This window comes from Meles meles, chromosome 10, assembly GCF_922984935.1.
Source record: "Meles meles chromosome 10, mMelMel3.1 paternal haplotype, whole genome shotgun sequence".
In the NCBI taxonomy this organism is placed as follows: Eukaryota; Metazoa; Chordata; class Mammalia; order Carnivora; family Mustelidae; genus Meles; species Meles meles.
In genome coordinates this window covers 89,290,199-89,314,765 of record NC_060075.1, presented here as the reverse complement: position 1 = coordinate 89,314,765, position 24,567 = coordinate 89,290,199, and the positions used below count along the sequence as shown (strand labels likewise).

Genomic DNA, 24,567 nt, shown 5'->3' with positions numbered 1-24,567 from the left:
ATACTAAATGAAAAGATCAAATATTTTGGTTTTTTTTCTCAGGTCCCCCTCTCCCCCATCTAATTAAAGTGTAGTATATTACCTGATAGGAAACGGAGGGTTAAGGCAAGACTTGGTGTCCAGCCTTTGGGCAGGACATTTCTAGTGACTGTAGTATGCATGTGCGCATTGTCTGCCTTGTTCCGAGAGATTAAAGTGATACTTCTCTGCAGCTTTCATGACCTGAGTAAGACGTACAGATACACTTATCAGTCTCAAGTTGAAATGAATCTGGCTTCCAAATGCTGTGTACTTACTCCAACAACGGTGCCATTGTACCTCAAGGTCTTGTTACACCTTCAGGATTTGACTATGTTCACTGGTCATAAGTCTTTTATCCTTTGATGTTAGAATCAATATTTGGCATCGGCCAAAAATCGCCGAGTGCCAAGTCTGGTGAGTAACCCGGATAGGCAGTACTGGGTTGTTAGAGTTTTTGGTTTATTGTTTTTGACTCAGACTATGAGCCGGAACGTTTTTCAGGATGATGAAACCAGTTTCTGAGCCACAGTTAACTCTTTGTTACTTCAGCAGACTTGAACAATGGGTCCATTTGACTTTTGGTCTTTGTGGGATGTTCCTAAGTAGCAGAGCCATTGAGATCAAATAAACAAGTTAGGATTGTCCTCTCGCTTGTGATTTTGATATGGAGATTTTTGGACTGCAACAAAGTTTTTCATTGCAAATTTTCTGTCTTCAGGTGACTACAAAACCTTTTATCATTAGTATTCTTACAATTTTCTCAAAAATATTATTTTCTTTAGCTGTCCATGAAAGATCCAAAACAAAGAACAGATTCTAACTGCTTTTTGTCACTTAGTGAAAATAATTGGAACATTATTCACTCTACTTCTGGTATATTTATTAACCACCCAGCTTCACCCCTCTCCCTCAACCAACAGATTTTCTTGTGTTCTGATTTTTCTGTGTAATCATTCAATTGGATGAATTAAATTATTACACTGATAGCATTTTATAGATGAGGAAAAAGACTTATGGAAGATGAGACTTAATGTAATTTAACTAAAGAGGAAAAATTTAAATCCCAATTTTCTGACTCTAATTTTGAGGCTTTTTCAGTACTTAATGCTGTCATCCTGGAATCAAGTTCTATTTATTTATTTATTTCAGGTTTGTTTTTTTTTTAATTAGTAATGTAAAAATTAAGAGCTTTCCCCCTTTATTTCCAAATAGTTCACTTGTGGATATAATGACCCCCAAAATTGAATATTTACTTTTTTTCTCAGTAGGGTCATTTTTCATTATATATCAGCATGGAGTCTACACCTGCATTTACCTTAACCCATTATGCTTTGGCCTTGAACACATTTGTTGCATATGAAAAAATTGCAATACATTCCTCCTGTGCCTGTCTCTTTGTTTCCATAAATTATGCCAGAAAATCATGTGTATTTTAGTGTTGCATTGAAACATTAGTTTGTCTTTTTCAAAGTTTTTATAAAAGCCACCCTTAAAAGTTTGCTACATAAGGGGTGCCTGGGTGGCTCAATCACTTGAGCGTCAGAGTCTTGATTTTGGCTCAGGTCATGATCTCAGAATCCTGACATTGAGCCCCGAGTTGGGTTCTGCACTCAGCTGGAAGTCTCCTTGAGGGTTCTCTCCCTCTCCCTCTGACCCCCCTGCTGCTCACTCTCCAACTCTCTCTTCTCTAAAAATCAATCAATCAGTCTTTTTTTTTTTTTAATTTTTATTTATTTGACAGACAAAGATCACAAGTAGACAGAGGCAGGCAGAGAGAGAGAGAGAGAGAGAGAGAAGGAAGCAGGCTCCCTGCTGAGCAGAGAGCCCGATGTGGGACTCGATCCCAGGACCCTGAGATCATGACCTGAGCTGAAGGCAGCGACTTAACCCACTGAGCCACCCAGGTGCCCGGAGGAGTGGGTTTTTAGATAGAAGTCAGAATACTATTATCACAGGTGAGGAGATTGGATGAGACTCTGCACCAGAGCTGGTCATTCACTGCAACCCCATTACCTGCTCATTTTGACTCAGGAGATGGTATAATTTGCTTCCTTGTTCTTCCTGTAGCGACCATCGGGGCCATGTAGATACTGAGCTCAAATGTGGTCACCTCCAGCTCTTCACACATCTAGGGCATTTTCCCAACTGACTTTCATATTCTCCACACCTCCCTTTGTTATGTGTAGGTATTCCTCTTACAACTCTAGAGCAAACATAAACTGTACTCTGAGAAGAGCTACAGGAATTGTTAGGTCTTGTGGGAAAGGTGGCTGTCTTCACCAAGAGTTTCCTGTTGTCCGTTATTGCCTGTCAATGGGCAAGGGTTGAGAAACTGTCCTCACCAGCAAATTCTGCCACACACAAACTCTCAGAAGCTCAGTGGGAAGAAATATTTTTATGAAGGATTACATGTGGTCCACCCATCCTGTCATTCTAAATTTTATGATTATATTAAGCTGAGCCATTTGGGTGACCTGCTTTCCTGTAAGGCATTGTGTTAGAATGGGTTATGCTTATGGTGGGTAGAGGTACCATTATAGCTCTCCTCTGCCTATGGTAGAAGAAAAGGCTAATATTTATTTATTTTTTTTTTCCGAAGATTTTATTTATTTGACACACAGAGAGGCACAGTAAGAGGGGGAACACAAGCAGGGGGAATGGGAGAGGGAGACACAGACCGGGAACCTGACATGGTGCTCAATCCCAGCACCCTGGGATCATGACCTGAGCCGAAGGCAGATGCTTAATGACTGACACACCTAGGCGCCCCTATTTCTTATTTTTTAAAGTTCCTCTTTAAAAATTTAAAAAGTTCCTTTTTGGGAGGCCTGGTTGGTTCAGTTGGTAGAGCATGCGGATCTTGATCTCGGGGTTGTGAGTTTGAGCCCAACTTTCGGTGTAAAGATTACTTAAAAATAAAATCTTATTTAAAAAAAATTTTTATTATTTTTTTAAAGATTTTATTTATTTATTTGACACAGAGAGAAGAGAGGCAGTCAGAGAGAGACAGAGAAGCAGGCTCCCCACCGAGCAGAGAGCCCAAGGCGGGGCTCGATCCCAGGACCCTGAGATCATGACCTGAGCTGAAGGCAGAGGTTTAACCCACTGAGCCACCCAGGCGTCCCTTAAAAATAAAATCTTAAGGGGCACCTGGGTGGCTCAATGCCTTCGGCTTGGGTTGTGATCTCAGGGTCCTGGGATCAAGGCTGCCTTGGGCTCTCTGCTCGGCGGGGAGCCTGCTTCCCCCTCTCTCTGCCTGCCTCTGCCTTCTTGTGATCTCTCTCTTTCTGTCAAATAAATAAATAAAATCTTAAAAAAAAAAAAAGAAGCTCAATTTTAAGGTAATAAAAATGTATTGATTTCCATTAACCTAGAGATAGATATGTTAGGCTGTTTAGTGCTCTTTTGGGCTCTAATTTTTTATTATTTTATTTCATTTTTAAAATATTTATTTGAGAAAGACAATTTTCGTATGATCTCTCTGATATGAGGAATTTGAGAGGCAGGGTAGGGAGGAAAAAAATGAAACAAGGTGGGATCGGGAGGGATACAAACTGTAAGAGACTCTGTTTTTTTTTTTTTTTAAGATTTTATTTATTTATTTGACAGACAGAGATCAGAAGTAGGCAGAGAAGCAGGCAGAGAGAGAGGAGGAAGCAAGCTCCCTGCTGAGCAGAGAGCCCGATGTTGGGCTCGATCCCAGGACCCTGGGATTATGACCTGAGCTGAAGGCAGAGGCTTTAACCCACTGAGCCACCCAGGTGCCCCTGTAAGAGACTCTTAATCTCACAAAACAAACTGAGAGTTGCTAGGGGGAGGGGGGAGGGAAAGGGTGATTGGGTTATGGACATTGGGGAGGGTATGTACTATGGTGAGTGCTGTGAAATGTGTAAGCCTGATGATTCATAAACCTGTACCCCTGGGGCAAATAATATAGTACATGTTAATAAAAATAATTTAATAAAAATATATTTATTTGAGAGTGACAAAGTGCGTGTGAGCCAGGGGAGGTACAGAAGGAGAGGGAGAGAGCTCTCCACTGAGAATGAAGCCCAACTCAAGGTTCGAGCTCATGACCCTGAGATCATGACCTGAGCCAAAACCAGAAGTCTGATGCTCAACCAACTGAGCCACCCAGGCACCCCTAATTTTGGATTTTAAAAATTTTATTGAAAATGAGAAGAAAATATAAAAATAAGCACTAATAATGATTTAGTTAAAACATAGAATATTATAGCACCAAATCTCAAATTTTAAAGATCAGAAACTTGAGGCCTGCTTAGTTTTGGCATCTCTCCCAAAGTTTAGAGAATGAATACAGGCTAGGACTGAGCCCAGGTCTTCGGGCTCCCAAGTCCAGTGCTGGTTGTGGGAGGGTGTGCTCGCCTTGAGATGCTACAGATGTTGGGAGTAATGACGGCTGAGGATTACCTGTGGATTTGGTAATCTGTATTAGTAAGCGTTGTTGCTGCTTGCTCTCTTAAGGATGTTGTGTTTGACTTACGAGTTGAGAAAGGGAGACCCTTGCCATAAAGGCCATAGCGAGGGATGAGGGAACATGAGCTTTTGCAGACATGAGAGGTGATAGACTTGTTGAGGTGACCCCCGAGGTCTGTTTGAACTCCTCCTGCTGAGCCTCTAGCAAATGGGTTGTAGCATCTCCCCCCACCCCTCGGGTAGAAGCTGTGCAAGTGGGTTTTGGAGTGTGGGCCACGTGGGGTGGTGAGTTTCCTTAAAGTTAGGGATAGGTTGGAAGAAAGTATTATTTGTCCTGCAGATAACAAATGTAAGTCTTTACTGTTCTGAGCATTGATACAGTTTTATCCAGATAGCAATTGACTTTATCTTTACAAGGTTCATGTTCTTCTTTATTAATTTCTGACAAGTTGGTTCACCAACATCCTTTACAGAAAGGTTATTAAAATGTGGAATTCTCCAATCAGAAGTTCTATTCTTCATTCTAACTATATGGAAAATAATTCATTTAAAAAATTATGTGGATGGAAAAGAGGCTGTTCACAATGTTGAGGTGGGACAAAGCCCTTAGTTGAGAGCATTGTGGGAACCTGAAGTATCAGCCTCTCCCACCTGAACCCACTCAGCAATAAGGATGGGGACGTGAGAACAGCGGCCCCACCTCCATGCAGGCCCTGCAGAATAGGGACACTGGAGAAACAAGGGCCTCTGGTCCCCGGGGCCTGTGGGAGAAGTCACGTCTTCAGGGCTGCTGGTCAGGTTTGGGCAGGCAGTCCTCTCAGAGCCCGGGCGGAGGTTGTGGGGATTGGCTGATGGTTGTTAAGTTCCAGTGGGCAGTGGGGGAGGGCACCACTGGGAAATTAGGGCATATTAGTGGTGCTGGTGCCATCAGTAACTTGGGCTGACAGAACTGAGCAGTGTCAGGACCGGTGGATGAGCAGTGCTAGCTGAATGGGGGCTGTTGCTGGTTCTCTTGGTGGCCACGAGAGCCGTGTCCTCGCCACGAGAGCCGTGTGCTAGGAGGACACGTGAAGGCCTCCTGGGGGACAAGCTTGTGCTGGGGGCCTGTGTGCACCTCCTCTCTCCCCTGCTGGGCCTGGGTGCAGTCAGTTGGGCCTGGGTGCAGTCTCTTGGACCTGCTCTTTTTTTTTTTTTTTTTTTAATATTTTATTTATTTGATAGAGAGAAATCACAACTAGGCAGAGAGGCAGGCAGAGAGAGAGGAGAAAGCAGGCTCCCTGTGGAGCAGAGAGCCCGATGTGGGGCTCGATCCCAGGACCCTGGGATCATGACCCGAGCCGAAGGCAGAGGCTTTAACCCACTGAGCCACCCAGGTGCCCCTCTTGGACCTGCTCTTATTCTGAGCCACGCTGTCCTGAAAGCCTCTTTATTTGATAATTTGTTTGCTTTTGTAGACTCAAAAATACTATTATACTGTAGTAGTGATTGAATTTCATGGCTTACTTGTGTAGTGGGGTTTTTAGCTTTTTAGTCCCCTCAAATGTCTTGGCCAGAAATGCCTGCCATGCATACAGAGTGGTCTAGAAGAATCCCCGCCCCCAGCTATTTCCTAAACCAGCCTTGTTCTTTGAATCTGTGTATTGCTCATGGTGTTTCCTCTTCCTAGGATGTTGTTCTCTGCCTGAACTGTTGCTCGGCATGAAACTAGCCGTCTGCCAGCTGCTGGGTGCCTTCTCCTGCTTTGTACTTGGACGTAGTCTGTTCTTAACACTGCTCACCTTGTATTTTAGTGAGTTGATTATGTTTTTGTCTGTGTTAGTTTGTGCCTTCTTATTTACTTTTACATCCCTAGGCCAAATATAGGTGCTTGGAAAACATTTTCAAATAAATCCTCTCATAAGGGCTGGTACTATTTTTTTTTTCATTTTATTTTAATTCCAGTTTAGTTAACAGAGTGTTATATTGGTTCCATGTGTACAATATAGTGATTCAGCAATTCCCTGTGTTAGCCTGTGCACATCACAAGTGACCTCCTTAACCCCCCTCACCCATTTAGCCCATCTCCCACCCTTTATCAATCCTCAGTTTGTTCTCTGTTGTTAAAAGTCTCTTCTAGGGACACCTGGGTGGCTCAGTGAGTTGAGCCTCTGCCTTTGGCTCGGGTCGTGATCCCAGAGTCCTGGGATCGAGCCCCACATCGGGCTCTCTGCTCCGCGGGGAGCCTGCTTCCTCCTCTCTCTCTGCCTACTTGTGAGCTCTGTCTGTCAAATAAATAAATAAAATAAAAAAAAAAAGGCTCTTCCAAAAATTATGTGTTTATTTGAGAGAGAGCAAGTGAGCGAGCGTGCACATATGCGTGAGGCGGGGGATGGGGGAGTGTGGACAGAGGAAGAGGGAAAGAGAGAATCTTAAGCAGGCTCCATGCCCAGCACAGATCCCAACTAGGGCTTGATCTCAAGACTCTGAGATCATGACTGAGCTGAAATCAAGATTTGGACTCTTAACCAATTGAGCCACCCAGGCGCCCCTATTATTGAGTTTCTTATGGTTTGTTTTGCGCTCTCTTTTTTCCCCTGTCCATATGTTCATCTGTTTTGTTTCTTAAATTCCAAATGTTATGGTATCTGTCTCTTGACTTAGCACATAATACACTCTAGCTCCATCTACATTGTTGCAAATGTCAAGATTTCATTCTTTTCGATGACTGAGTAATGTTTTGTTTATATATGTATAGGTGTGTGTGTATATACACACCCCCCCCCAACATCGTCTTTATCTGTTCATCAGTTGATGGACATTTGGGCTTTTTCATAATTAGGCTGTTGTTGATAGTGCTGTTGTAAACATTGGCATACATGTACCCCTTCAAATTTGTGTTCTTGTATTCTTTGGGTAAATACACAGTACTGCCATCTCTGGGTCATAGGGTAATTCTATTTTTAACTTTCTTAGGAACCCACCATATAGTTTTCCAGAGTGGCTGCACCAGTTTGCATTTCCACTAACGGTGTAGGAGGGTTCCCCTTTCTCCGCGTCCTCGAAAGGCCAGAAATTTGGATCAAGCAGTAAAAATAAAAAAAGTAATTGAATAATAAAAATAAAATAAAAAAATAAAATAAAAATTATAATAAAAATAAAATAAATAAAAATAAAAATAAAAAAGTAACTCAAAATGGATTATAGGGTTAAATGCAAAACTACAAATTACTAGAAGAAAACATTTGGAGAAAATCTTTGTGACTTGAGTTAGGCAAAGACTTCTTAAGTAAACCCAAAGCATAATCCATTAAAAAACAAAGATAAATTGGACTTAAAGTCATTTCCTCTTTGAAAGACATTCTTGGGGCGCCTGGGTGGCTCAGTCCGTTAAGCATCCGACTGTTGGTTTCTGCTTGGGTCATGATCTTGGGGTCCTGGGATCAGGCCCTAAGTTGGCTCTGTGCTTAGTGGGGAGTCTGGATTCTCTTTCTCCTTCTGCCTCTCCCCCTGTTCGTGCTCTCTCTCACTCTCTCTCTTAATAAATAATCTTTTTTTTTTTTTTAAGATTTTATTTATTTACTTGACAGAGACCCAGTGAGAGAGGGAACACAAGCAGGGAGAGTAGGAGAGGGAGAAATAGGTTTCCCACCAAGCAGGGAGCCAGATGTGGGGCTCGATCCCAGGACCGTGGGGCTTGCTCCCAGAACCCTGGGATCGTGAACTGATTTGAAGGTAGATGCTCAACAACAGAGCCACCCAGACGCCCCTCAATAAATAAATCTTTAAAAAAAAAAAAAGGGAAGAAAGACATTGTTAAGATAACAAAAAGAGAAGCCACAAGCTAGTAGAAGATATTTACAAATCATCTATCTGGTATAAGACTTTTTTCTAGGATATATATATAGAGAACTTTGCAAATTCAGGAAAAGATGTCAATTAAAAAATGGGCAAAAGATCTGACATTTCAGTAAAGCAGATGTATAGATGGCAAATAAGCACATGAAAAGATGGCCATTTTATCAATCATTAGGGAAATGTAAATTGAATCATGAGATACCTCCATACACCTTTCAGAATAGTTAGAATAGAAAGAAACTGACTATACCTTGTGCTGGTGAGGATGTGGACCCAATGGACCCTTCACACATCATACCATATGACCAAGTGAAATAAAAACATGTTCATATAAAAAACCTGTGCACTAATTTTATAGCAGCTTTTTTTTTTTTTAATTTAAACAATTGCCAAAAAACGGTAACCATTCAGATCTCTCTCAACTGGTGAATGGATAAACGAATGGTGATACATCAGTACAGTGGAATGCTGCTCAGCAGGAGAAAAAAATGGACTGCTGATAACCACTGCAACCAAGGGTGAATCTAAAAGGTGTTAACGCTTGGGGGCGCGTGGGTGGCTCAGTTGGTTAAGCGGCCGATTTTTGGTTTTGGCTCAGATCATGATCTCAGGTCTTGGGATTGAGCCCACATCGGGCTCTGTCTCCTTGAGGATTTTTCTCTCTACCTCTGCCCCTGCTCGCATTCTCTGCCCTCCCCTTCTTTCTCTCAAGTAAGTAAGTAAATCTTTGAAAAAAAGAAAAAAAGTGTTATGCTTGTGAAAGAAGCCAGACTTAAAAGCCTGAGGACTGTATAATTGCATTTGTATAGGGAAAGGCAAGACAGTAGGACAGAAAGCAGATCAGTGGTTGCTAGGGGTCATGGGTGGGGAGAGGGTGGCTGTAGGGGCGCGTGGAGGAACTGTTTTAGGCCTGGAACTCTTCTTTCTCTTGTCGGTGGGGTTGGCACACAACTGTGTGTGTTTTGCACAGAACACAGAACTGAGCGCTAGAGGGTGAATTTTACCATGTGTGAATTGCACCTTAATTAAAAAAAAAATCAAAGTAATTGATACAGGTGATTATCAAAAGTTTTGTTAACTCTCTTAAAGCATGATAAAGCTTCACAGGTTTGGGGAAATAGTTTGCCAGAATGTGATCACCTCTGAAAGCCTTTCTGGTGACTGTCGTGAGGGCCTGTCTGCCTCATCTCTTGCCAAAGTGGGCAACCAAGGAGGTAGGCCAGAGGACGTTGCCATGTGTTACAGGTGAGTGTGGTTTGAGAAATTTGCGAATGTTGAACAGGACAATGCTAAATACAGTTGGTGGTGAAGGAAAATGTGGCAAAGGCACAATAGATGCGCCGAGTCCTGCCTTGCGTTCCAGCATTCGTGACTCCTGTGTGGCGTATAGCACGGGCCTGTGTCATTTCAGTGTCAGTGTATCATCGAACTCCCGGTAAGAGTAAGGTCTGTGATTGGCAGTTGATTTGCTATTTCCAACAGTCTGTTGGTTTTCATGTTTTATTTCTAAAATAGGTGACAGTTCTGTCACACCTGTGAGTTATTGTAACTGAAGATTCCCTTGAGTCCCGTCCAGTGACGGTGAGGAGCTCAGTCAGTATTCTTAGTCTCTACATTTTTTGGTTAGTTTATGGCCCTTGAACCCCACCATAAATGTTACTGAGAACCTGCTGTAAAGATCGTGAGAGGCGCTTTGTAGTAGCGGCTTCTGGAGCCAGGTTACCTGGCTCTGTCTGCCAGCTCTACCCTTTATCAGCTGTGTGGCCTTGGGCACAATTAATAAATGCTCTGTGCCGTTGTTTCCTAGTCAGTAAGTGAGGGGAGGGTGGTAATTACAGTACCAGCTCCAGGGGGTTTGTGTGGATTAACTGAGCTAATACGAGGGAAGCCCCCCCAGCAGGTAAGGGACAGCCGTTAGCTGCTGTTGTAGTTAGCAGTCCTTGGCTATGGGCGCAGGGCGTCAGGAGCCTTCCATGTGCTTGCGTCCTGGAGTGGCTGCGGTGTTCTTTCACTCTTTGGCTTTCCGAGACTGGATTTCTTTACTTTTTGCAAAGCCAGTGGACTTAACCTCTTATTTTCTTTCCTGTTTCCCTGAAGTTTCTTTCTGTCTTCATTGCATATTTGATTTTTAGTCAGTATGTTTGTTACATTTGGAATCTGTCTTTTAAAGACTCATTGCCGGGGCACTTGGGTGGCTTAGTGGGTTAAGCCTCTGCCTTCGGCGTGGGTCATGATCTCGGGGTCCTGGGATCGAGCCCCACATTGAGCTGTCTGCCCAGTGGGGGGCGGGGAGCCTGCTTCCCCTCTCTCTCTGCTTGCCTCTCTGCCTGCTTGTGATCTCTCTCTCTGTGAAATAAATAAATAAAATCTTAAAAAAAATAAAGAATCATTGCCTCGAGATAAAAGAGATGGAACTAAATGTATCTCTTAAATTGGGAGCAAGAGAATGTGGCTATAAATTGAGATTTAGAAACTTGGTACATTTAGAGGACTGAATATCAGAAATCAAAAGAACAGATTGTTTGCTTCTTTGTGTACTATGTTACTTTTGTAAAATTGTGTCTTTTATGCAGATAAGTGCTCTCTCAGCACAAAGCTAATTGTGTTGGTTGGAGTATTTTGAAGGTACTTGTTGAAAAAAGCACTTGTGGAATGGTTTGTGGAGTGGCTTTGAGGTTTCACAGAGTATTCTTGTTCTCCTCAGACCCATTCTTTTGTAGGACAGAATAAGATTTGTCTTTTAAGCTTGATGATAGCAAACCAGTTTACTACACTTTTCTTCCTGTGGGGCATAGTATTCATTAGAGGTTCTCAAACTGCCAACTGATTTGCTGGCAGTGATGATATCCTATATACCGAGAATCCGAGGAAAATTTGCCGCCTCTCTTACTACCTGAGTGAGGCTTCTTCACTGTGGAACCTGAACCATGACTCCCATTTCCCCTCCTCAGTCCCTGGCAACCTCTGTTTTATTTTTGTCCTAACTTACTTATTCTAGGTACTTCATGTAAGTTGAATTATATTTGTTCTTTTCTGTTTGGCTTATTTCATTTAGCATGTTTTTAAGCTTCATCCATGTTGTAACATGTGTCAGAATTTCCATCTTTTTTTTTTTTTTTTACAGCTGAGTAGTATTCCACAAATCCAATAATATAATTAAATAAATACATTTAACCCAGTATCTCAAAATCCTGTATCAAGATGTAGTCTGTATAAAAATATTAATGGACTGTTTTTCATTTTCTTTTTATGCTAAGTGCATCTCTGTTGGGAGTAGCCGCCGTTCCAAGTGCCCAGTGGCCAAATGGGGCTGGTGATTTCTGTATTGGATGGTGAAGGTCTAGAATAAAGGATGATTACTTAAACTTATTAAGCAGCACAAACTTTTTTTTTTAAAGGAAGAAGAAGATTTGCCGAAAGACAATTTTAGAGGAGATTATAGTCCTCAGCTACAGAAAAAGAGGATTTAAAAAATAACAGAGACGCAGACCTGGCTCTTCCTTTGTTTCAGACTTCACAAGGGTTAAAACTTTAGAGGAAGAAATACTTAACTCTGAATTTCTTTTTGCCAGAACCTTGATGAGTAGATGTAAAGAGCTCTTGACAGGATTTTTGATTCACGCTGTCCTATATACAGTGCTGGTAAGCCATAGGTAATTAACATTTTGCGTAGAAAAATTGAACATGGAGTAGGGCCTGATTCTGAAGGACCAGGAATTGCAGTGGGTGCCGTGGGGCTTGATGAAAAACTCCTGACCAAACTCTGGGATTTTTCTTTTCCATCCCTGTTCCCTGAACTTCAGGGATTGTGCTTGATGTATGCCAAGCACTCAGGGCCGCTGTCGGGCACGAGGGGCACACAGGATTGTAGACTGGAGGTGCCCCATGGCAGCCTGCCCCTGTGTGGGTCTGCCGTTTGCTGCCTCCCCTGGAGGGACTGGGTCAGGCATGCACCCTGGTTCCAGCACAGGAAGGCCCCAGGGAGCCCAGCATCTTACGGCTAGTGCACCCTGGCAAGAGAAGCCCAATAGGAATAATGCATTCCATGCCTCAGGAATCTGGGTTTCTGAAACGGAGAGATTAGGCCAGTTCGGTAGGGCCACCTTATCACATGGCTAGCATTGGCTTCAGAGTTTGACTCACCTGGGGCCACGTTCTGTGTCTGCTGAAATGTCTGCGTGACTTTAGACCTGTTGTTACCTTACCTTTGCCCCTCCCTCACTCACCTGCAAAATAGGCGGGACAGTTTTATCAGTCTCACGGTGTTTTTAATGAAGATAAAAATGTGTGATCCTGGCACCTTCAGCAGTTACCGTTGACATCGTAATGCAGAACAGGGGTTACTGTTGTCAACGTAATGTGGAAGAGCCTGGAATACTTCTATATTCCATGTGCACGCTGCAGGTCTAGAGCTAGTCACTTGGGAAAGAATGAAATGGATGCTCAAAGAGCAGCAGATGTACTGTGGCAGTGGGACCCTCAGAAGAGTGGGCCTAGAACTGTGTGTATATGAGCCTTGAATGTCTAGGACCCAGAAACATTCAAGTGTTAGAGAGAGTTTAAAGAAAACTTGACGTACAGTGTGGGAAACTGTCTATAGTGCACTCACCAGGTTGGAATGAGCTGGCCGGAAGGGCCCCTATGTAGCCACTGTAAGGACAAAAAGCAAAACCGTAAGAAGCTTAAAGCACTGTCCTAACCTGGAGCCTTGGTGCCGAGGCAGACCTTCCGCTTCCGTTCAGAGGCCCGTGAGGATATTCGAGTAGTGCTTAGAACAGAAGTCTCTGAGGGAGAGAAGTGGACGTTTCAATCCAGAATGGCTTAAATAAGGTAAGACACATAGTCTTGCAGCTGTCACGAGCACACAGCTATCCAGAGTCACACATTCCTTGAAGGCCAGGGGCTGTGCTTTGCCAGTGTTCAGAGCAGGGAAAGCAGGGGAAACTGGTTAAGAACTGGTGAAAAGTTAAAAACATTTAAAAATTATACCATCAGTCATATGTATAATACATAAAATACAAATGTAAGTGCTTTGTTTTTGTTTTTCTTTGTTTTCAAGAAAGGGGGAGGGGCAGAGGCAGAGGGAGAGAGCATGAGAGAATCTTAAGCAGACTCCATACTGAGCAGGAGCCTGGCATGGGATTCAATCTCACAATCCTGAGCTAAAAATCAAGAATTGAGCACTTAACCAGCTGAGTTAGCTAACCAACCCCGTAAGTTTGAAGAATAGTAAAATAGGCCCCTGAATACCTTACTTTCCCAGCTCAAGAAGTAGAAGGCTTTCAGTCCACATATTTTCCCCAGCCCCCTTCTTTGTTATTAGTCCAGTTTTCAGAGAAGTAGGCTTTAGAAAAAGGAAAAAGCAAGTTACTTCAGATGAGTTAAAAACACATTGGCAAGCATATTTCAGTATAAATCAAGGAACCATTTTATTAAAGTTGATAATGATATGACTGGAAGGAAGTTATATATATATATTTTAAAAGATTTTATTTATTTATTTGTCAGAGAAAAGGAAAGAGAGAGCACACAAGCAGGCAGAGGTGGAGAGAGAAGCAGGCTTCCTGCCGAGCAAGGAGCCCAATATGGGACTCAATCCCAGGACCCTGGGATCCTAACCTGAGCTGAAGGCAGTGGCTTAACCCCCTGAGCCACCCAGGCATCCTGGAAGTTATATTTTTAATAAAAGCAAGACTAGGGCCCCTGGGGGGCCCAGTCATTAAGGGTCTGCTTTCAGCTCAGGTCATGATCCCAGGGTCCTGGGATCAAGCCCCGCCATCAGGCTCTCTGCTCAGTGGGAAGCCTGCTTCTCCCTCTCCCACTCCCCCTGCTTATGTTCCCTCTTTCGCCTTGTCTCTCTGTCAAAAAAATAAATAAAATCTAAAAAAAAAGAAAAAAAAAAAGAAAAAGCCAGACTAGAATTTCTTAATCCTCTGTTCTTGAGCCATTTTATACTTAGCTCTTCATTGCGGTGGTTCTTTTGTGGGACGTGTTTTTTGCTGTGTAATTGCACTGGCACTTCTGTTTCTCAAGCTCATGCCTTTCCCCTCTGCACTGTCTAAAAAAGAACGCAGACATTCCATGACTCTGCTTACACAATTTAGTTGTCTTACTCTTGTCTACTGGCTTCTGTGTTTCTTCTCTAGCGCAGCCTGTAGGCTCACTGCATCCATTGGCTGGAACCTGATCATTTTTGGACTGCTCAGTTACATTTTTAGATACTTTTTTTTTTAAATTCACCAGTTTGTCTCAGGAATTTTACTTTGTTTTAAGAGCCTGCTCTTGAGGGGCACCTGGGTGGCTCAGTGGGTTAAAGCCTCTGCCTTCGGCTCAGGTCATGATCCCAGGGTCCGGGGATCGAGCCCCGCATCGGGCTCTCTGCTCAGCGGGGAGCCTGCTTCCTCCTCCTCTCTCTCTCTCTGCCTGCCTCTCTGCCTGCTCATGATCTCTGTCAAATAAATAAAAAATCTTTAAAAAAAAAAAAAAAAGAGCCTGCTCTTGGTAGACTTAGAAGGGACAGACTGAATTTAGTTTTTAAAGCTAGTTTTAAATGCAATTTGTACAACCTTCACAAGATTCCCTTTCTTATGATAGAACAGTGTCAGAGGAATTTCGCTGTCCCCCCTCCCCTTTCAGTATAACACTCTCAGGATTCCAACAGACATTGCTTTGATCTTGAATAAACTGTGAATTTTATTTGAAAGTGAAAATTGGCATTTTGGAGGCTATTTATAAGGGTGTGATGGCAGTCTTTTTGCAGAATGTCCATTCGAAAGCTGGATAATCACAAAAGGGGTTTATTTTAAATGGAATATCATTTGGCAACATTTAATGTCATTTAAGAAAATTATTTTTAATTACACAAATAATACTTATAGAAGTTTAATGCACATAAATGTAAAATTCTCTGGCTGCCATTTCCTCGTTCCTCATTTCATCTGCAGAAGTAAGGAAGACCATTTTCTAATCATTTTGAAATATACTCTTCCCATTTATATGTATATACATATACACACATAGGTATACCTGTGAAAATACACGTATATAACAAAAGTAGTATTATACTGTGTGTATTCTGCAAGCTGCAGTTTTAGTTTTGTAGATCATTCAGTAAACGGAGATCTACCTCATTCTTTTCAAATGCTGTGTGGGATGAATGTACCATAGTTCGTTTATCAATTGGGTTGTTATCCATTACGTCGTGCCATGGCATACAGCGTTCTGATGAACGTCTTTGTGTGATTCTCCTAGACCACATGGGACTGTTTCCCTGGCTTAGATTTGGAAGAAGTGGAATTGCTGGATTGTTAACTATCTAGGATTCCCTGTATTGAAGTCAATAAATAAAGGTTTTTTTTTTTTTTTTAAGATTTTATTTATTTACTTGACAGAAAGAGATCCCGAGTAGGCAGAGAGGCAGGCAGAGAGAGAGGAGGAAAGCAGGCTCCCCGATGAGCAGAGAACCCAATGCGGGGCTCGATTCCCAGGACCCTGAGATCATGACCTGAGCCGAAGGCAGCGGTTTAACCCACTGAGCCACCCAGGCGCCCCTAAATAAAGTATTGTTTGGCATGATTGGCCCATTTGTTCTTGTGAAATGAATTTTTTTTTTTTTTTTTTTTTTGGTAATACTGTCGTTTTAGTTAAATAAGGAGGACAGGGGCCAAGTGTAAGACCAGTGATTCTCAGCACTGACTGTGCATCAGAATTACCTCTAGGACTTTGTCGGCATCATGACCCCAAGAGAATGATTTGACAGGTCTGCAAATAAGTGCACACGGCCCTTAGGATGAAGAGGAAAATTAAATATAAAAAGTACATCCCAAGACTTTCTTAGAGTGCCCAAGTTACCCAGTACTGGTTCAGGATCTAGCTCGCCCCACAAAATGCAAACAAATTATAGCCAAAAAATTGGATTTTCTTTCAACTCTTAATATAAGTTAATGGCCTTACCCCGCAAATGCTTAACACATAAATGATTATTTTAAGATTGACAGAGAGGAAGAAATTTTTCTTCTGTGGAAAAATTTGAGAACATTTTAAATGGGCCACACAGAGAGCATAATTGTTGAGGTCCCAGAGAATGTGCAGAGGATGCTGCGGTTCAGCGTCCCCCTTGACTGGCTCTGTGAACAGTGGCAAGTTACTGGGCCTTTCTGTACCTCAGTTTCCCTATCTGCAAAATGGGGTTAATGATAATATTGATCTTACAAGGGTATGAGTTTATTAAGAGTTTATTACAGAAAGCAAATGAGCTCCTGACAGATTGTGGTTGGTATGAAATATTAGTTGTTACTGTTGTTGCTCTTGTTGCTAGTTATCACAGAGAGAGTTATGAATGCTAATGTCTTAATCTTTAAGTATTGTTTCATGCTGAAAATACTTGTTTTCTAATGACTAGAAACCAGCAACTGGATACATGCTCAGAGATGATAAGGGATGAAGAACTTGTACTCTGGAATATCGATTCAAGGTCACTATGATGTAACAAAACTAAGGTTTTCTGTTTCCTTGATATGTTTAAGTCCCAGTTTGTTGACTTTTGCATATTAAAATGGAAAACTAGTTGAGGTTTTTTTCCTATGTAATTGGTAGGACATCCCACAGACAAATATAAAGTAGCCTTTGATTTGCTAAAGTATTTGTGGTACTTCGTAACATTTTGAAAGCAACAAAGCCTTGGAAGTAGGCTTTACTATTGCTTGCCTCTGTTAAAGATCTTTATAGGCATAAGGGACGACTGATGCTCGAGGTGAGAATTTTAGGACTTACAAATGAGAGAGGTGATAATTGGCTAAGTTCCTGAGGGGCACTATGTGGGCGGAAAGATACACGTTGAATTGTGGAGAATTGACAAGTCTCATAAATAGCGCCATGAAGTTGAATATTGTTTCCCTAGCATGACATAAGGTTTTAAAAATTTGCTTTTCACTCTGATTCACCTGTTGAATCTCTTATTTCAGCTTTGACTGTATAGTTGGTTATATTCTACCATGTAGAAAAGAGGACTTCTTCATCTGGCATGAGAAGGCCCACCAGGGTCTCCGGCGTTATCTCCTACCAGTACCTCCTTGGCTCTTGCCAGTCACCAAAGCAGCTCTGATTATCCACACAACAGGGGTCTCTCTGGCTTTGTTTCTGCCATTTTCCTGTTGGGAGTGGACTTTTCTGCACCTGGCAGAATCCTCTAACCCCAGTAATAAAGGTCTTATGTCTTCTTTGGCCATTCCCTCTGCCCAGCCTGGTCATCTCCTCCTTGCAGGCTGAAGCTTGGCTTCAGAGCTCCACTGTCCAGATTATCAAACTGGCTCAGCAGTATACTAGCTCTAAAACCTTAATTTTGTTTTTGTTTTTTTGATATAAAATTCATAGGTCACCTTTTCCATGATTTTAAAGTTTACGTATCAGTGGCTTTTAGAATGCTTATAATCTCATAAAGACATTGCCATTACCTAATTCCAGATCATGTTTGTCATTCTAAAAAGGAACTCTTCGTGCATTAGAGGAGACACTCCGCATTTTCCTTCTCCTCGCCTGCCCTTAGGGCTACTTACTGTCTCTCTAGATATCCCTGTTGTGAACATTTCATGTAAATGGAATCATGCAATTCGTGTTTTGTTTCTGGCTTATTTTATTCTCCATAATGTGTCAGGATTTATCCGTGTAGTAGCATGAATCTTTAACTACATTTCTCTTACGTATGGATATACCACATTTCGTTTATCCGTTCATCAGCTGATGGATATATGGGTTGCTGATAGTTTCTGAATGTTATGAATAACACTTGTCTATACTTTTTTTTTGTGAAAAGTATGAGCATATGTTTTCATTTCTCCTGGGTGTATAGTGAGGAGTGGAATTGTTGGGTCATGTGGTAACACTTGGTTGAACTTTCTGAAGAACTGACAGATTGTTTTCAAAGTCACTGTGCTGGTTAACGTTCCCACCAACAGTAAATGAAGTTTCCACATTCTCCACATCCTTGCCAACACTTGCTGCTGTCTTTTTGATTATAGCCATCTTAGTGGGTATAAAGTGATTTTCTTTGTTCTCTTTTGCATTTTCCTGATGACAAATGACATTGAGTAGCTTCTCGTGTACTTACTAGCTATTTGTGTTTTTTTTTCTTCAGACATGTCTATTAGATCTTTTTTGCCCATTAAAAAAATTTTTTTTTTGTTGAATGTAAGAATTCTTTATATATTCAGGATTCTGGTTTTTTTTTTTAAAGGTTTTTATTTGACACACAGAGAACACAAGTAGGCAGAGCAATAGGGAGATAGGGAGAAGAAGTAGGCTCTCTGCTGAGCAGGGAGCCCGATGTGGGGCTTGATCCCAGGACCCTGAGATCATGACCTGAGCCTAAGGCAGTGTCTTTTAACTGACCGAGCCACCCAGGCTCCCCAGGATTCTGGTTCTTTATCAGATATATGATGTGCAAATATTTACTCCCATTCTGTGGATTATCTTTTTTTCCCTTGATACTGTTTTTTTTTTTTTTTAAGATTTGCGTATTTATTTGACACAAAGAGAGATCACAAGCAGGCAGAGAGGCAGGCAGAGAGAGAGGAGGAAGCAGGCTCCCTACTGAGCAGAGAGCCTGATGTGGGGCTCGATCCCAGGACCCCGAGATCATGACCTGAGCCGAAGGCAGAGGCTTAACCCACTGAGCCACCCAGGTGCCCTGATAACTATTTTTTGATGCACAAAAGTTTGTAATTCTTAGGATGTTCAGTTTATCTATTCTTTTGGTTTTTTGTACTTTTGGTGTCATGTTTAAAAAGCCCACCTAATCCAAAAATCATGAAGATTTACACATCTGTATTTCCTTTTAAGAGTTTTATGGTTTTAGCCTTTATATTTAGGCCTTTTATCCATCTGGGGCTCACTTTTTTATGTGCTGTGGATAGAAATCCAACATTACTCTTTTGCATGTTTATATCTAGTAGTCTAGAACCATCTTTTCTTTTTTTCTGAATTTATTCAGTTTAGAGAGAGAGAGTAAGAGCACGAGAGTAAGGCAGAGGGAGAGTGAGAATCCCAAGCAGACTCTGCACTGAGTGCAGAGCCCAACACAGAGCTCTGTCTCATGACCCTGAGATCACAGCCTGAACTAAAACCAAGAGTCAGATGCTTAACTGACTGCACCACCCAGGCACCCCCTAGCACCATCTTTTGAAGAGAATGCTTTCCCCATGCAATGGCCTTGGCACTCTTGTTGAAAATCACTTGGCTGTAATGGGAAGGTTCATTTCTGGAATCTCACTCTATTCCATTGATCTATATGTCACCTCTTTATACTGGTTTCACACTGTTTTGATTACTGTAGCTCTGTATTAAGTTTTGAAGTCAAGATATGTAAGTCCTCCAATTTTGTTCTTTTTCAGGGATTGAATTGAAGGGTCAGCTTGTCTGGGAGGAAAAAAGGCAGTTAGAAATCTGATAGGAATTGTGCGAATTTGTAGATCAGTTTTGGGGAGGCTGACCATTTTAATAATGATAGGTCTTCCAACCCATAAATACAGGGTGTCTTTTCATTTAAGTCTTTTAATTTCTTTCAGCAGTGTTTTGCATTTTCAGTGTGCATGTTTCTCATTTCCTTGGTTAAATGGATTCCTAAGTATTGTATTCTTTTTTGATTTTATTATAAATGGAACTGTTTAGCTCTGGAAGTTTTAGAGATTCTTTTCAAAGCTTTAGTTTCTGTGCATGCAAAATGGAACTTATGTTAAGTACCTTTTCTCCAGTTGTTGAGTTAGTTCACAAAAAGGGCTCAAGTAGGCCTGATAGTTCAAGGTAAATGTTTAATATTGGGCTGTGAACTCTCTGAGGAATGGAATTTTGCCCGATGTATTTTTGAGACACATTCTTCCTCCCCCTGTTCTGGTAGCATTTAGTGATGTGCCTATTGGTACTGAGGGAGTGTAGAAAGGTGGACAAATTGTCCTGCATCATCAATTTCAGTTCTTAAGTTTGAAAGTTAACATAGATTGGGAGTTAGGGACTCTAATCCCTCCTTATATTTCATATTTTGATAGGGCTTCTTTTCTTATACAAGTAAATAAGCCTTGTACAATAATTTTACCACCTCTTAAGATAGTGAACTTACTTCTCAAGATGGTTGAATGGACCTTGGTTTACTAAAGGAGTTGGAAAGCAAGAATTCATTGCATTGGTGAACTCACAATCCTTTATATGCCAAAATTGTAAATGGAATTAAAATGTCTTAATTTATGACATCGTAAGCCACAATATTAAAGAATCGAGTAGTTTTAGTTGTATGTTAATAATTAGTATGAAAAGCAGTCTTTTAATTAGGATTATAAAATACTTCCTTTTTCTGAGTACTGTAATTTCTAAATTTCTTATATCAGAAAAATTTATAAATGGTATTTATTTTATAAGTGTAAAACAGAGAAAGCTTTAAACTTGATCCCATGGTAAACAGAGCATTGGATCTCTCACCCTGAGTGTAACAGCTCAGTTTTCTAAGAACTTGTGTTACTTCTTCTGTCTCCCCAACAGAGTCCGGGTAAGAGTGCCTTTGTTCCGTTTAGCAGCCAGTATTAACTATTAATGATCCTCTGCTGTGGTGAGAAACATGTAGGCAGTTTTCAGGGATTAGTTCCATTACATTTCATTACTGATAGAGGGAGGGCACTGATGATGATCCTAATAAAATGAAACATTTATTTAAACATGCATATGTTCAAATTTTAATGCATTTTTGTATTTAGTTGTCCTGAAATTCCTCAGCATGAAAAGAACAAAAACAGTGCTAACAAATACTGTCTGATGTACTGTGAGGTCTGAGGCACCCCTGCAGTGTCCAGGATGGGTGACCTGGATCTGGGGCTGGTGCAGACACAGCCGGAGCCCCTGGCTCCTCTTCTCCTTGCCTCTTGCTTGCAGGCTTCTGGGGGTGAATGAGGATGGGAATCCCAGTTTGACCCACTTTTCTCACTACAATTTGAAAATCAGTAGCAAACCTTTCCTTTTAAACTAGTCTTCCTTTTAGGTTATAAATTGCACTCCGTAATAATTTAAGAAGTGACAGAGGAAACATATTTCCTCTCGTAAATGAAGTTTCTCATAAGTGGCAGCAACAGCTACTTTGAAAGTTCAGACTGAAGCCTCACCAGCTGGAGACCTCCTCCTCCTCCTCCAGTCCCCTCCACCTCCCACCTCCGCCCCATTGTAGGGTTTGGCGTGAACACAGTGTACTCCACTGGCACCGCACCATGTTCAGGAACACAAGTAACCCTGTTTGGGGGATTATAGCGTGAGGAAATTTGATACTGGAAAAAGACGACTTTTAAGGAGGGGGGTGAAATTGGGACTTCTGTCTTGAAGAATAAAATCAGGTTTGTAAAGTAAGTTTATTTATCAAAATTTGAATTGTAATTGAAAAATAAGTCCTGAGTAGTAGAGTGTACAAAGAATGTATCAAGTGTTAGTTGTTTTTGACATGTGCTTTCATACGAAATTTTATATAATAAAGTGATTGGGTATCTTTTAATTGGTAATGCAGTTATAATGAAGGACATTTTAATAAACTATTTAAGAGTTTTATTATTTTCCCCATTAGTCACTGATAATCAAATAATTATCATTCTTAATACACTTGGCATATTATTGTCCTTGTTGATTTTTCTCTTCAATTACTAACCTTCCTGACTCCTCCTGTGACCTCATTTCTCAGTCTCTGTCCTCACTTGGGATTCCAGTTTCATTATTATCTTCCACCAACTTGGTCAAATGTTGCACCTTGTGTTGCCTTTTTTCAGTTTTCACTTTGTTCTGGATTTGTATTCTGTTTGAATTGTTGGGAGTATATGAGAATCAGTGAGAGAGAGAGAGAGAGAGAGAGAGAGAGAAGGGGGTTGATGGGAGGTTATAGAGGCTAGGGACAACTGGGGACAGTTTGAATGGTCAGTTCATTAACAGTTGTTTTTGTTTGCACAATTTTTGCTTTTCTGTGTGTTCTTATAAAAGATGACTTGAGTAATGAATGCTGGGATAGCAAGGACTCCTTTTTAAGATTGAACCGTCTTCATGGTGTTGGCCAGTTAGTCACCGACCTTCTTAGCAGTTTTGCAGAGCTTGCTTTACTCCTACCCCTTTATGAAGGGTATTGTCTGTGTCCGTCTTTGAATTTTGAGTCGGGAACACAGTACTTGGTCCCAGATGGTAATATCAGGGCTTGACATTTGAGCCATAAAGCTTCTGCAGGCCCAACTTTTTTATTTAAATGGGAGCCCCTTAAAGATAACTTGCAGGATGAAGTGAGACACCGAGAGAGAGAGAGAGAGAGAGAGAGAGAGAGAGAGAGAAGGCTTCTAGCATGCAGAGAGAGAGAGAGAGAGAGAGAGAGAGAAGGCTTCTAGCATGCATCCTGGGGCAGCAGAGTCTGTGAACATGTGAAAGAGAGCAGAGAAGCAGTTAATTGGTAGTGACAGGAGAAGTGGAATTAGGGTCACAGAGGTGTTGAATCACCAGAATGGGGAAGCATTAAGGTGGAGAGCAATCCCTCAGAGCACTTGGTAACAGAACTGGAGTATCAAGAGCTGCCCTGCCTTTTGAGCAAGATTCTCACTGGGAGGCCTGTGGAGGCATTTTCTCTTCTTAACTTCTAGATGTTTTCTTGCAGTATTATCCTATCATCTGAAGCAAACTGAGCACATACCTGTTTCTTGTAGCCTGAAATGGCTCCAAATATATATAAAGCATTAATTTAAAAAAACCTCCCTATTTATGTATATTCAAAATAAAATCAGCTTTGTGAATGATTATGTAAAGAATTTGGCAAGAGAAAGGAAGTTTAGTAAATCTGTTGGAATAACACCCATGAGAAAAGGATGTAGGTATAAGAATTGAGGTCTTATTTAATTTCCATGTCCTAAAAGGAAGCGGGGGTCCCATGTGAGCTCGTGGTGGGTGTGTAATGCTGTACAGGACGTGGTAGTTTCATGCTGCCACTGCTCTCTGGATCCAGGTGGACTTGGTGCTGCCCACTTTCCCTCCCGGGCTGTCTGATCTGTGAAGCACATCCTTTATTGGACTTTATTTTAATAGCACTTACTGGTAACTGCTATTCTGGGTTCTTAGGGACAGGCTTAGCTCTGGACTCAGCCGTGTGTCTCCAGACTCATGTTATTGAGTGGAAAATGAAATATTAGAGATAGTAGGCCATTAACCGAAGAGTTAAAAATAATCATCTTTACAAGGAATTTGAATATCTTTTAAAGTGTAGGTATGAGAATAAAAGGTTTTTGTGAAGAGGGTCTATGGGTTGGTTAGAAGACCATGAGTTGCGAGATCGTGGTGAATTGGTTTTTCCCTTTTGGTGTGTAAAGTGATGAATAATAAGAGTATGATGTAATAGAGCAGTTGTAATGGAGAAAGCCGACCAATAGTGATGATTTTAATTAATTGGAGATATGAGAAAATAGAATTTAGAAGCTGATTTTACTTATTATTTTTTTTTAAGATGTTGTTTACTTGTTTGAGATAGAGAGAGAGAGAGAGAAAGTACAAGTGGGAAGGGGAGGGAGAAGCAGGCTCCCTGCTGAGCAGAGAGCCCGATTTGGGGCTCAATCCCAGGACCCCGGGATCATGACTTGAGCCGAAGGCAGACAGAATGGATTGAGACACCCAGGTGTCCCGAAGCTGATTTTAAAGAAGCTGAATGTTCTGCTTGGGTTGCTCGTCTTTGGAAACTTAACTGTAGCTCTCAGAGACGGTGGTCTTATGGGGAAGGTGAAGAGTATTCTTGCTACCAGTTGTTTATCTTTTTAACTCTCCGATTTCTTCTTTATAAATTCAGGTGGTCCAGCTAGGTGATGATCTCTGAGGTTTCTCCTAAGCCTGCAGTTGTTCGAAGCTCTGGCTAATTGTATCTGGAAATGTATACTTAAGGAAACCAAGTTAGCTAGATTGTAACTTTGACTAGAATAGGCTAAGAAAACCATCAAAGACTCAGTAAGTAAGCGTGAATTGCAGTGAAATGTCAGGTCCCCGTCCCTAAGGAAGCTGTGGTCTCAGGGGTGTTGGCCAAGTAGTGCATATATTTTAGGAATTCTCTAGTGCAAGTGTATGTGATCTGCAGAGGGGCAGAGGAGGTGAAGTGTGTGCTGTCTGGGTACTGTCGGAGGGGAGGTGGCGCTTGGGCTGAGATAGGGAAAGGGAGGTGGGGGGCACCTGGGTGGCTCAGTGGGTTAAAGCCTCTGCCTTCAGCTCAGGTCATGATCCCAGGGTCCTGGGATCGAGCCCCAC

At 41.6% G+C, this 24,567-nt stretch overlaps 1 protein-coding gene across 11 annotated transcripts in view; it reads left to right on the top strand.

Moving 5' to 3' along the window:
* The window catches only part of SRPK2 (SRSF protein kinase 2), a 244,859-nt gene that overhangs the window by 70,955 nt on the left and 149,337 nt on the right, over positions 1-24,567 (top strand). Inside the window, exon 1 of one of the 11 annotated variants that reach the window (XM_046021601.1) lies at positions 10,174-10,192. The exons of the other annotated variants lie outside the window; for them this stretch is intronic. The gene's annotated coding sequence lies outside the window, so the exon portion shown is untranslated. Of the gene's footprint in view, positions 1-10,173; positions 10,193-24,567 lie in introns of those variants that run through there. 11 annotated transcript variants of the gene reach the window in all.